At 41.6% G+C, this 8,728-nt stretch overlaps 1 pseudogene; it reads right to left on the bottom strand.

Annotated features, from left to right (window-relative positions):
- Nucleotides 1-210: 210 nt before the first annotated feature.
- LOC113618590 (40S ribosomal protein S2 pseudogene) lies at nucleotides 211-1,838 on the bottom strand (annotated as a pseudogene).
- Nucleotides 1,839-8,728: the final 6,890 nt, after the last annotated feature.

Genomic DNA, 8,728 nt, shown 5'->3' on the forward strand with positions numbered 1-8,728 from the left:
GTGGTGGGGCTTCCCTGGTGGCAAAGTGGTTGAGAGTCCGCCTGCCGATGCAGGGGACGCAGGTTCGTGCCCCGGTCCGGGAAGATCCCATATGCCATGGAGCGGCTGGGCCCGTGAGCCATGGCCGCTGAGCCTGCGCGTCCGGAGCCTGTGCTCCGCAGCAGGAGAGGCCACAACAGTGAGAGGCCCGCGTACCACAAAAAAAAAAAAAGAAAACTATGTGGTGGCTATAGCTGGAGCCTGGGTCCTCTGCACGGAAATTCTGGTGTGGGTCTTTACAAGATGGTCAGTGAATTCCTGATATGGAGGCTTGGTAAACACGATCTCTCTCCAGAGAACAGGAGTGAGATAACTGTAGGTCTTGGAAATGACATCAAAAAGTTGCCCAGGTGGTGGTGCAGCCCCTGGCAGAGGTGTAGTGGTCATCAATTGCGGCCATCATCAGTAGCTTCTTGGGCACAGGGACTGAGACGATGTCAGTGCCCCTGGGGGCAGGGATGAAGCGCACCAGCACAGAGCAACAGTGGCCAGTCACCTTGCCAGGGATGGTATGGGGCTTGCCAATCTTGTTCCCCCAGTAGCCTGGCCGCGTGGGGACGATGCGGAGCTTGGCCAAAATGATGAGCCCACGGAGGGCAGTGGCTACCTCCTTAGAGCACTTGACATCCAAACCGACGTGTCCGTTGTAATCCCCAGTGGCGTCAAATGCCTTGAACCTGGTCTTCTGGCCAGCACGGGTCTGCTTTTTTCAGGAATGATCTTCAAACCTCATCCTTGAGGCATGCCCTCCAGGAAAAAGTCGATGATCTCAGACTCCTTGATGGGCAGAGAGAGGAGACAGATCTCCTCCAGGGACTCTATCTTCCTGTCCTTGACCAGGCGGCCCAGCTTGGTGACAGGGAGCCACTCCTTGTCTTCTGCTCTGCCTCCACGAGCTCTGTGGCCTCCTCGGAAGCCACCGCGGTCTCCCGTTCCAGGCCCCCTGCCCCCCACCTCGGGGCCCTTCCCAGCACTGGCTTCATCTGCTGTCTGCTGTTTTTAAGGAGGAGAAGAATGAGGTCAATGCTACTTTGGATGGCAGATAGTTTCAAAGAAAATAAGGCAACTAGCCTGACAATGGTATTTATGATATCTCTGCCACAGGAAAAGCACTACATGAACTGCAGTACAAACAAAAAAACAATAAAACACACAATCCCAGTCTATCTGGGCCAGAAGAACTTGTATAAATAAAAGAATCTACAATCTCCCTGAAGGCAGAATATAATGTTTACACTATCTGTCACTACAATTTAGCACAGTTTTTGGCTTATGGCAGACACTCAGTAAATGTTTGTGGAACAAATATTGACTGAACTGAGGCCCAGAATTATGAATATCCCAGTAAGTATAAGAATAATTTTTAAAAATTTAAGCAGCATAAAAATAAGACCCAGAAGCCTTTATATAATTTTATACTTAGTCCACATTTTTCTGAGTCAACCTGCTCATTCATTTTTTTCTATTCCCTTAAAACATGTTTACTGAGCATTTATTATGTGCCACTGTTTCTAGGTTCTTCAAACAAAATAGCTTCTGACATCTGAGTAGAGACCTGAAAAAATGAAGAAATGAGTCATATGGTACAGCTAATTTAAGGGAGTCAAGACATGCAAAGGGGCTGCTTTCTAAGGGGTTTCACCGGAAATTAATGAGGCTCAAAGAGGAAGTATCTACTCCAGCTCTTTATTATCAGGAGTGGCTGGCAGTAATGTGAGATAGGAGTCAACGTCTTTAAAGTCAAAGGCTGTGGCTTGGGCGTAGCTAGAACTACTACAAACGCCCGGAGGAAGAAGCATGCTTAGATGATCAAAGAACAGAAGGCTGATGAGACTGGAAGTGAATAACCCAGGAAAGAGTAAAAGGAGATGAGGTCAGAGGTGAGAGGGGGCCGGTTCTTGGAGGGACTTATAGGCCATAGGAGGTACTTTGGATTTTACTCTCAGTGAGAGGGGAAACCATTGACTTCACCTACTCTTTTTTTTTTTTATTATTTTATAGTCATTTTTATTTCTCAATTTCTTTGCTCAGAATCTGCTTTTTTTTTTTTTTTTAACATCTTTATTGGGGTATAATTGCTTTACAATGGTGTGTTAGTTTCTGCTTTATAACAAAGTGAATCAGTCATACATAAACATATGTTCCCATATGTCTTCCCTGTTGCGTCTCCCTCCCTCCCACCCTCCCCATCCCACCCCTCCAGGCTGTCACAAAGCACCGAGCCAATATCCCTGTGCCATGCGGCTGCTTCCCACTAGCTATCTACCTTACTGCGTTTGTTAGTGTGTATATGCCCATGACTCTCTCTCGCCCTGTCACAGCTCACCCTTCCCCCTCCCCATAACCTCAAGTCCATTCTCTAAGAGGTCTGCGTCTTTATTCCTGCTTTACCCCTAGGTTCTTCATGACATTTTTTTCTTAAATTCCATATATATGTGTTAGCATACGGTATTTGTCTTTTTCTTTCTGACTTACTTCACTCTGTATGACAGACTCTAGGTCTATCCACCTCATTACAAATAGCTCAATTTCGTTTCTTTTTATGGCTGAGTAATATTCCATTGTATATATGTGCCACATCTTCTTTATCCATTCATCCGATGATGGGCACTTAGGTTGTTTCCATCTCCGGGCTATTGTAAATAGAGCTGCAATGAACATTTTGGTACATGACTCTTTTTGAATTTTGGTTTCCTCAGGGTATATGCCCAGTAGTGGGATTGCTGGGTCATATGGTAGTTCTATTTGTAGTTTTTTAAGGAACCTCCATACTGTTCTCCATAGTGGCTGAACCAATTCACATTCCCACCAGCAGTGCAAGAGGGTTCCCTTTTCTCCACACCCTCTCCAGCATTTATTGTTTCTAGATTTTTTGATGATGGCCATTCTGACTGGTGTGAGATGATATCTCATTGTAGTTTTGATTTGCATTTCTCTAATGATTAATGATGTTGAGCATTCTTTCATGTGTTTGTTGGCAGTCTGTATATCTTCTTTGGAGAAATGTCTATTTAGGTCTTCTGCCCATTTTTGGATTGGGTTGTTTGTTTTCTTGTTATTGAGCTGCATGAGCTGCTTGTAAATTTTGGAGATTAATCCTTTGTCGGTTGCTTCATTTGCAAATATTTTCTCCCATTCTGAGGGTTGTCTTTTGGTCTTGTTTATGGTTTCCTTTGCTGTGCAAAAGCTTTGAAGTTTCATTAGGTCCCATTTGTTTATTTTTGTTTTTATTTCCATTACTCTAGGAGGTGGGTCAGAAAGGATCTTGCTTTGATTTATGTCATAGAGTGTTCTGCCTATGTTTTCCTCTAAGAGTTTGATAGTTTCTGGCCTTACATTTAGGTCTTTAATCCATTTTGAGCTTATTTTTGTGTATGGTGTTAGGGAGTGATCTAATCTCATACTTTTACATGTACCTGTCCAGTTTTCCCAGCACCACTTATTGAAGAGGCTGTCCTTTCTCCATTGTACATTACTGCCACCTTTATCAAAGATAAGGTGTCCATATGTGCATGGGTTTATCTCTGGGCTTTCTATCCTGTTCCATTGATCTATCTTTCTGTTTTTGTGCCAGTACCATACCGTCTTGATGACTGTAGCTTTGTAGTATAGTCTGAAGTCAGGGAGCCTGATTCCTCCAGTTCCTTCTTTCGTTCTCAAGATTGCTTTGGCTATTCGGGGTCTTTTGTGTTTCCATACAAATTGTGAAATTTTTTGTTCTAGTTCTGTGAAAAATGCCAGTGGTAGTTTGATAGGGATTGCATTGAATCTATAGATCGCTTTGGGTAGTAGAGTCATTTTCACAATGTTGATTCTTCCAATCCAAGAACATGGTATATCTCTCCATCTATTTATATCATCTTTAATTTCTTTCATCAGTGTCTTATAATTTTCTGCATACAGGTCTTTTGTCTCCTTAGGTAGGTTTATTCCTAGATATTTTATTCTTTTTGTTGCAATGGTAAATGGGAGTGTTTTCTTGATTTCACTTTCAGATTTTTCATCATTAGTATATAGGAATGCCAGAGATTTCTGTGCATTAATTTTGTATCCTGCCACTTTACCAAATTCATTGATTAGCTCTAGTAGTTTTCTGGTAGCACCTTTAGGGTTCTCTATGTATAGGATCATGTCATCTGCAAACAGTGACAGCTTTACTTCTTCTTTTCCAATTTGGATTCCTTTTATTTCCTTTTCTTCTCTGATTGCTGTGGCTAAAACTTCCAAAACAATGTTGAATAATAGTGGTGAGAGTGGGCAACCTTGTCTTGTTCCTGATCTTAGTGGAAATGCTTTCAGTTTTTCACCATTGAGGATGATGTTTGCTGTGGGCTTGTCATATATGGCCTTTATTATGTTGAGGAAAGTTCCCTCTATGCCTACTTTCTGCAGGGTTTTTATCATAAATGGGTGTTGAATTTTGTCAAAAGCTTTCTCTGCATCTATTGAGATGATCATATGGTTTTTCTCCTTCAATTTGTTAATATGGTTTATCACATTGATAGATTTGCGTATATTGAAGAATCCTTGCATTCCTGGAATAAACCCCACTTGATCATGGTGTATGATCCTTTTAATGTGCTGTTGGATTCTGTTTGCTAGTATTTTGTTGATGACTTCACCTACTCTTAACAATAGACCCTGGGGAGGGGAAGGTGGAGAGGGACTGTTAAAGAGGGTAAAGGTATGGGGCTTCCCTGGTGGCGCAGTGGTTGAGAGTCCGCCTGCCGATGCAGGGGATATGGGTTCATGCCCTGGTCCGGGAAGATCCCACATGCCGCAGAGCGGCTGGGCCCGTGAGCCATGGCCGCTGAGCCTGCGCGTCCAGAGCCTATGCTCCGCAACGGGAGAAGCCACAACAGTGAGAAGCCTGTGTACCACAAAAAAAAAAAAAAAGAGGGTAAAGGTATTGAATTGTGCATTTTTGGGATTTCTTGAGTTTCTTTTCCTCGATTTACATCTTTGTTTTTATGGAGCACATTTTCCTGTTTCTTCTGAATCAACAGCACACGGGAGATGAAAACAAAATAGGGGTAAAGGTAGAAATAGAGACCATTTTTGAAGTTATTGCAATATTTGTGGTGACAGATGCTGGGGAAAGTGGCAATAAAGGTGTGAAATGATACTGTATTCACTCATTTTCTTTATTATTTAGGTACTGTTTTTTCCCCTCTTTTGCTCCTTTGAAAGTAACAGGGAATAAATAAATGTAGGTACATACATGAGTGCCAAGGAAGGGCAAAAATAGACTGAGAAGGGGATTTTATTACTAATATATAGCAATTGTTGGGTGTTTAACATATTTGAGGCACTGTACAAGCCTTTTAAATACACAAATCACTTAATTTTGCAATAACTCTATGAGGTACCACTACTATTTTCTTTTTACCAAAGAGGCAACTCAGGGACTGGAAAGTTAAGTAACCTGTTCAAACTGACACAGCAAAAACAGCAGAAGTAGTACTCAAATGTAAGTCCAGGTTGTTTGTGGAGTCAGGTACCAAAAAAGAAAATTGCTGTAAATTAATTTAAAGATTTACATGTGGAAAAGCACAGAGTGAAAGAAAGAGCAAATCATCTGAGAGGTGAGTTGGGCTGAAATGGAGTGAACACCCATGGATGTGTTGGGGGCAAGGGAGAGAGTGTATGGAAGTGAGGTGAATGAAGATAGAGAGAGAGAGAGAGAGAGAGAGTGTGCTGCCAATGCAGGGGACACGGGTTCGTGCCCCGTTCCGGGAAGATCCCACATGCCGCGGAGCGGCTGGGCCCGTGAGACATGGCCGCTGAGCCTGCACGTCCGGATCCTGTGCTCCGCGATGGGAGAGGCCACAGCAGTGAGAGCCCCGCGTACCGCAAAAACAAACAAACAAAAAAAAGCCAAGGGGAAACTCTCAGATATGATATAGTTCAGATTAAGGAGCCATTGCAGGATTTCTAAGATGGAGTCATAAGATACAAATGTTTCACAGGGTGGGGTGGGAGGCTCGAAAAGGCAGTGTATGAGACTGTACTATAGTAATGTACCATGGTGTAGGAGTGGTTAAGAGTGTATTTATGAGTGCTGGGAGCTGGACTGCTTTCAAGTCCTGGGTCAGCTGCTTACCAGCTGTGTGACTTTGGGCACACAATGTCAACCTGTTTCTTTCACTGTAAAATGTTAGTAACAATAATAGTACATACGTCAGAGGATAATTGTGGGGATTAAATGAGTTAATCTCTTTCAAGTGCTTGGGAAAATTCCTAGTACACGGCCAGTGCTTACTCAAGGTTAGTTATTATTATTCCCACAGGTACGTACAGAATAGACCACAGCAGGGATGCAAATCTTGAGTGTTGGGAGAGTACAGACAAGTTGGTGAAAGGATTACTTGCCAGTGGAGGGCAGGAAGGTACAGAATTATGGGGAAGCACACTTCAAAAAGGAAAAATAGCTGCTTGTGTGAAGGTGTGTGAGTCAAGACTTGCAAAGGGGCTGCTTTCTAAGGGGTTTCACCTGAAATTAATGAGGCTCATAGAGGACGTGCCTAGTCCAGCTGTTTGATATTACCAGGAGTGGCTGGCAGTAATGTGAGACAGGAGTCAAAGTCTTTAAAGTCCAGGCCTATGGCTTGGGAGAAGCTAGAACTGTCCACTGTTTTAGGTCCATTGTATTTTATGTCCATATCTTCATGTCGGTGGAGCAAAGCAACTAAAATATATACATAACATCTATATATAGTAGAAAGACAGAGCTTTACTAAAAATTCTCTGGGCTATTATGATCCTTAAACTATGTATGTCCTTGATAGAGATTTTCACTTGAAGCTCAAGCCTGTAGAAATAGTGCAATCAGCATAATATACGTAATACTTAAAAAAAATCCTGTTAGCCATAAAAAAAAACAATGAAATAATGCCATTTGCAGCAACATGGATGGACCTAGAGATTATCATACTAAGTGAAGTAAGTCAGACAAAGACAAATGTCATATCACTTTTATGTAGAGTCTAAAAAAATGATACAAGTGAACTTATTTACAAAACAGAAATAGACTCACAGACATAGAAAACAAACTTATAGTTACCAAGGGGGAAGGGGGGAGAGATAAACTAGGAGTTTGGGATTAACATACACACTGTTATATATAAACTAAACAATGAAGACCTACTGTATAGCACAGGGAGGTATATTCTACATCTTGTAATAACCTATAATGGAAAAGAATCTGAAAAAGAATATATATATATAACTGTAATGGAATCACTTTACTGTACACCTGAAACTAACACAACATTGTAAATCAACTATACTTGAATTAAAAAAAAATCCTGCATTGTTTTAGGGAGGATTTAGGGGGCATTTATTTTCAAGGGTACAAAATATATAACAAGATCACATAAACTAAAGGTGGGACAAGGTAAAACAGAACTGGAAACAAAGAGCAGAGGCATGAATCAGATTAAAAACACGTGGGAGAAAGAGGAACTCTTCATACATTTGCCCCAGGTGGAACACAGGGTTAGTGTTACACCTTTAAATAGTTGGGCCAATGCTGTACACATACATATACAATTAGAACACAGAGAAAATGAGTGGCTTGTTAGAGGATCTAATTAACAGTTGGTAAAGAAAGAAACCTTATCGCATGGCTAAGAAAAAAAAATCAAGGCAAGGAAAATCTAGAATAAAGGATGGAAAGAAAATTATGGCTTTGAAGTATGAGTTACTTAAAGTGCGGAAAATACACTATGCAGTAAAAAATAAAGGGATTTTCGTCTTTTACACTTTTGCAGCGAGCTGAGAGTAACTCCTGTAACTTGGAGACCGCAGACAAAAAGTTACAACATCCATTTCCCCTGGGTTGATAAGTATGTAAAGCTCCGATGTGAGTTAACGCTGCTTTATGAATTTGAATTGTGAAGATTGCACTTTTCAACAACTTGAGGAAAAGAGAGGACCAGAAAAAAACTGTAAATGGTAACAGTAAATATGGAATTAAATTACCACTAACGTAATATGCTAAAATACACGAAACTTTAAGAATCCGAATTAAAATATAAGAGTTTTAAAACGCCTTGAGAAAAACATGGGCATTCCCCTGATGGCTACAATCCGAACAGATAACATTCTTTTAATTACATTTCCACCCTGAAATGTCCGTTTCGACTTATATGATTTTTTTAAAAAGTCTTCCTACTTCTTTCTATTTCTCTTCAAATAAAACATGAACAGATACACCTTAGAAACTGTCTAACATACTGAAGAAAGACCTGCAGAAAAATTTCACCTGGCCTTTTTAAAGGTGCTGCTTGGAAGGGAATTTTAACTCGTTTTAACTACAGAATGGGCAGTAGTATCTTCTCGAGCCACCAGGAGCGAATTGTATATTCACATTTATATCTATCTATCTACACATACTTCGGTGGATATGAAGACTTGTTTGGAATTGTACAGACAGGACCCTATGAATGTGCAAGTCCTTGATGAGTCAGCTGATAAGCGTTCCTCTACTCGTCCTTTTGCTGAGGGGCAACAGAAGCGAGGACATTCCTCTAGCAATTCCAACCAGTTTCGTAACTTGCCGAGCAATCTGCGTTCAATCGAGCGGTCCCGAGCGGGTCCGGCTGATTGGCTGGGGAGCGGAGCACTAGGGTGTGGTCTGCGCGCTCCCTCCTCGCTCCCTTAGCCACCGGAAGCCCGTGCGCATTCG

The sequence above is a fragment of the Aethalodelphis obliquidens genome, unplaced genomic scaffold (genome assembly GCF_003676395.1).
Source record: "Aethalodelphis obliquidens isolate GAN/ISIS:26980383/991018 unplaced genomic scaffold, ASM367639v1 scaffold5, whole genome shotgun sequence".
Classification (NCBI taxonomy): domain Eukaryota; kingdom Metazoa; phylum Chordata; class Mammalia; order Artiodactyla; family Delphinidae; genus Aethalodelphis; species Aethalodelphis obliquidens.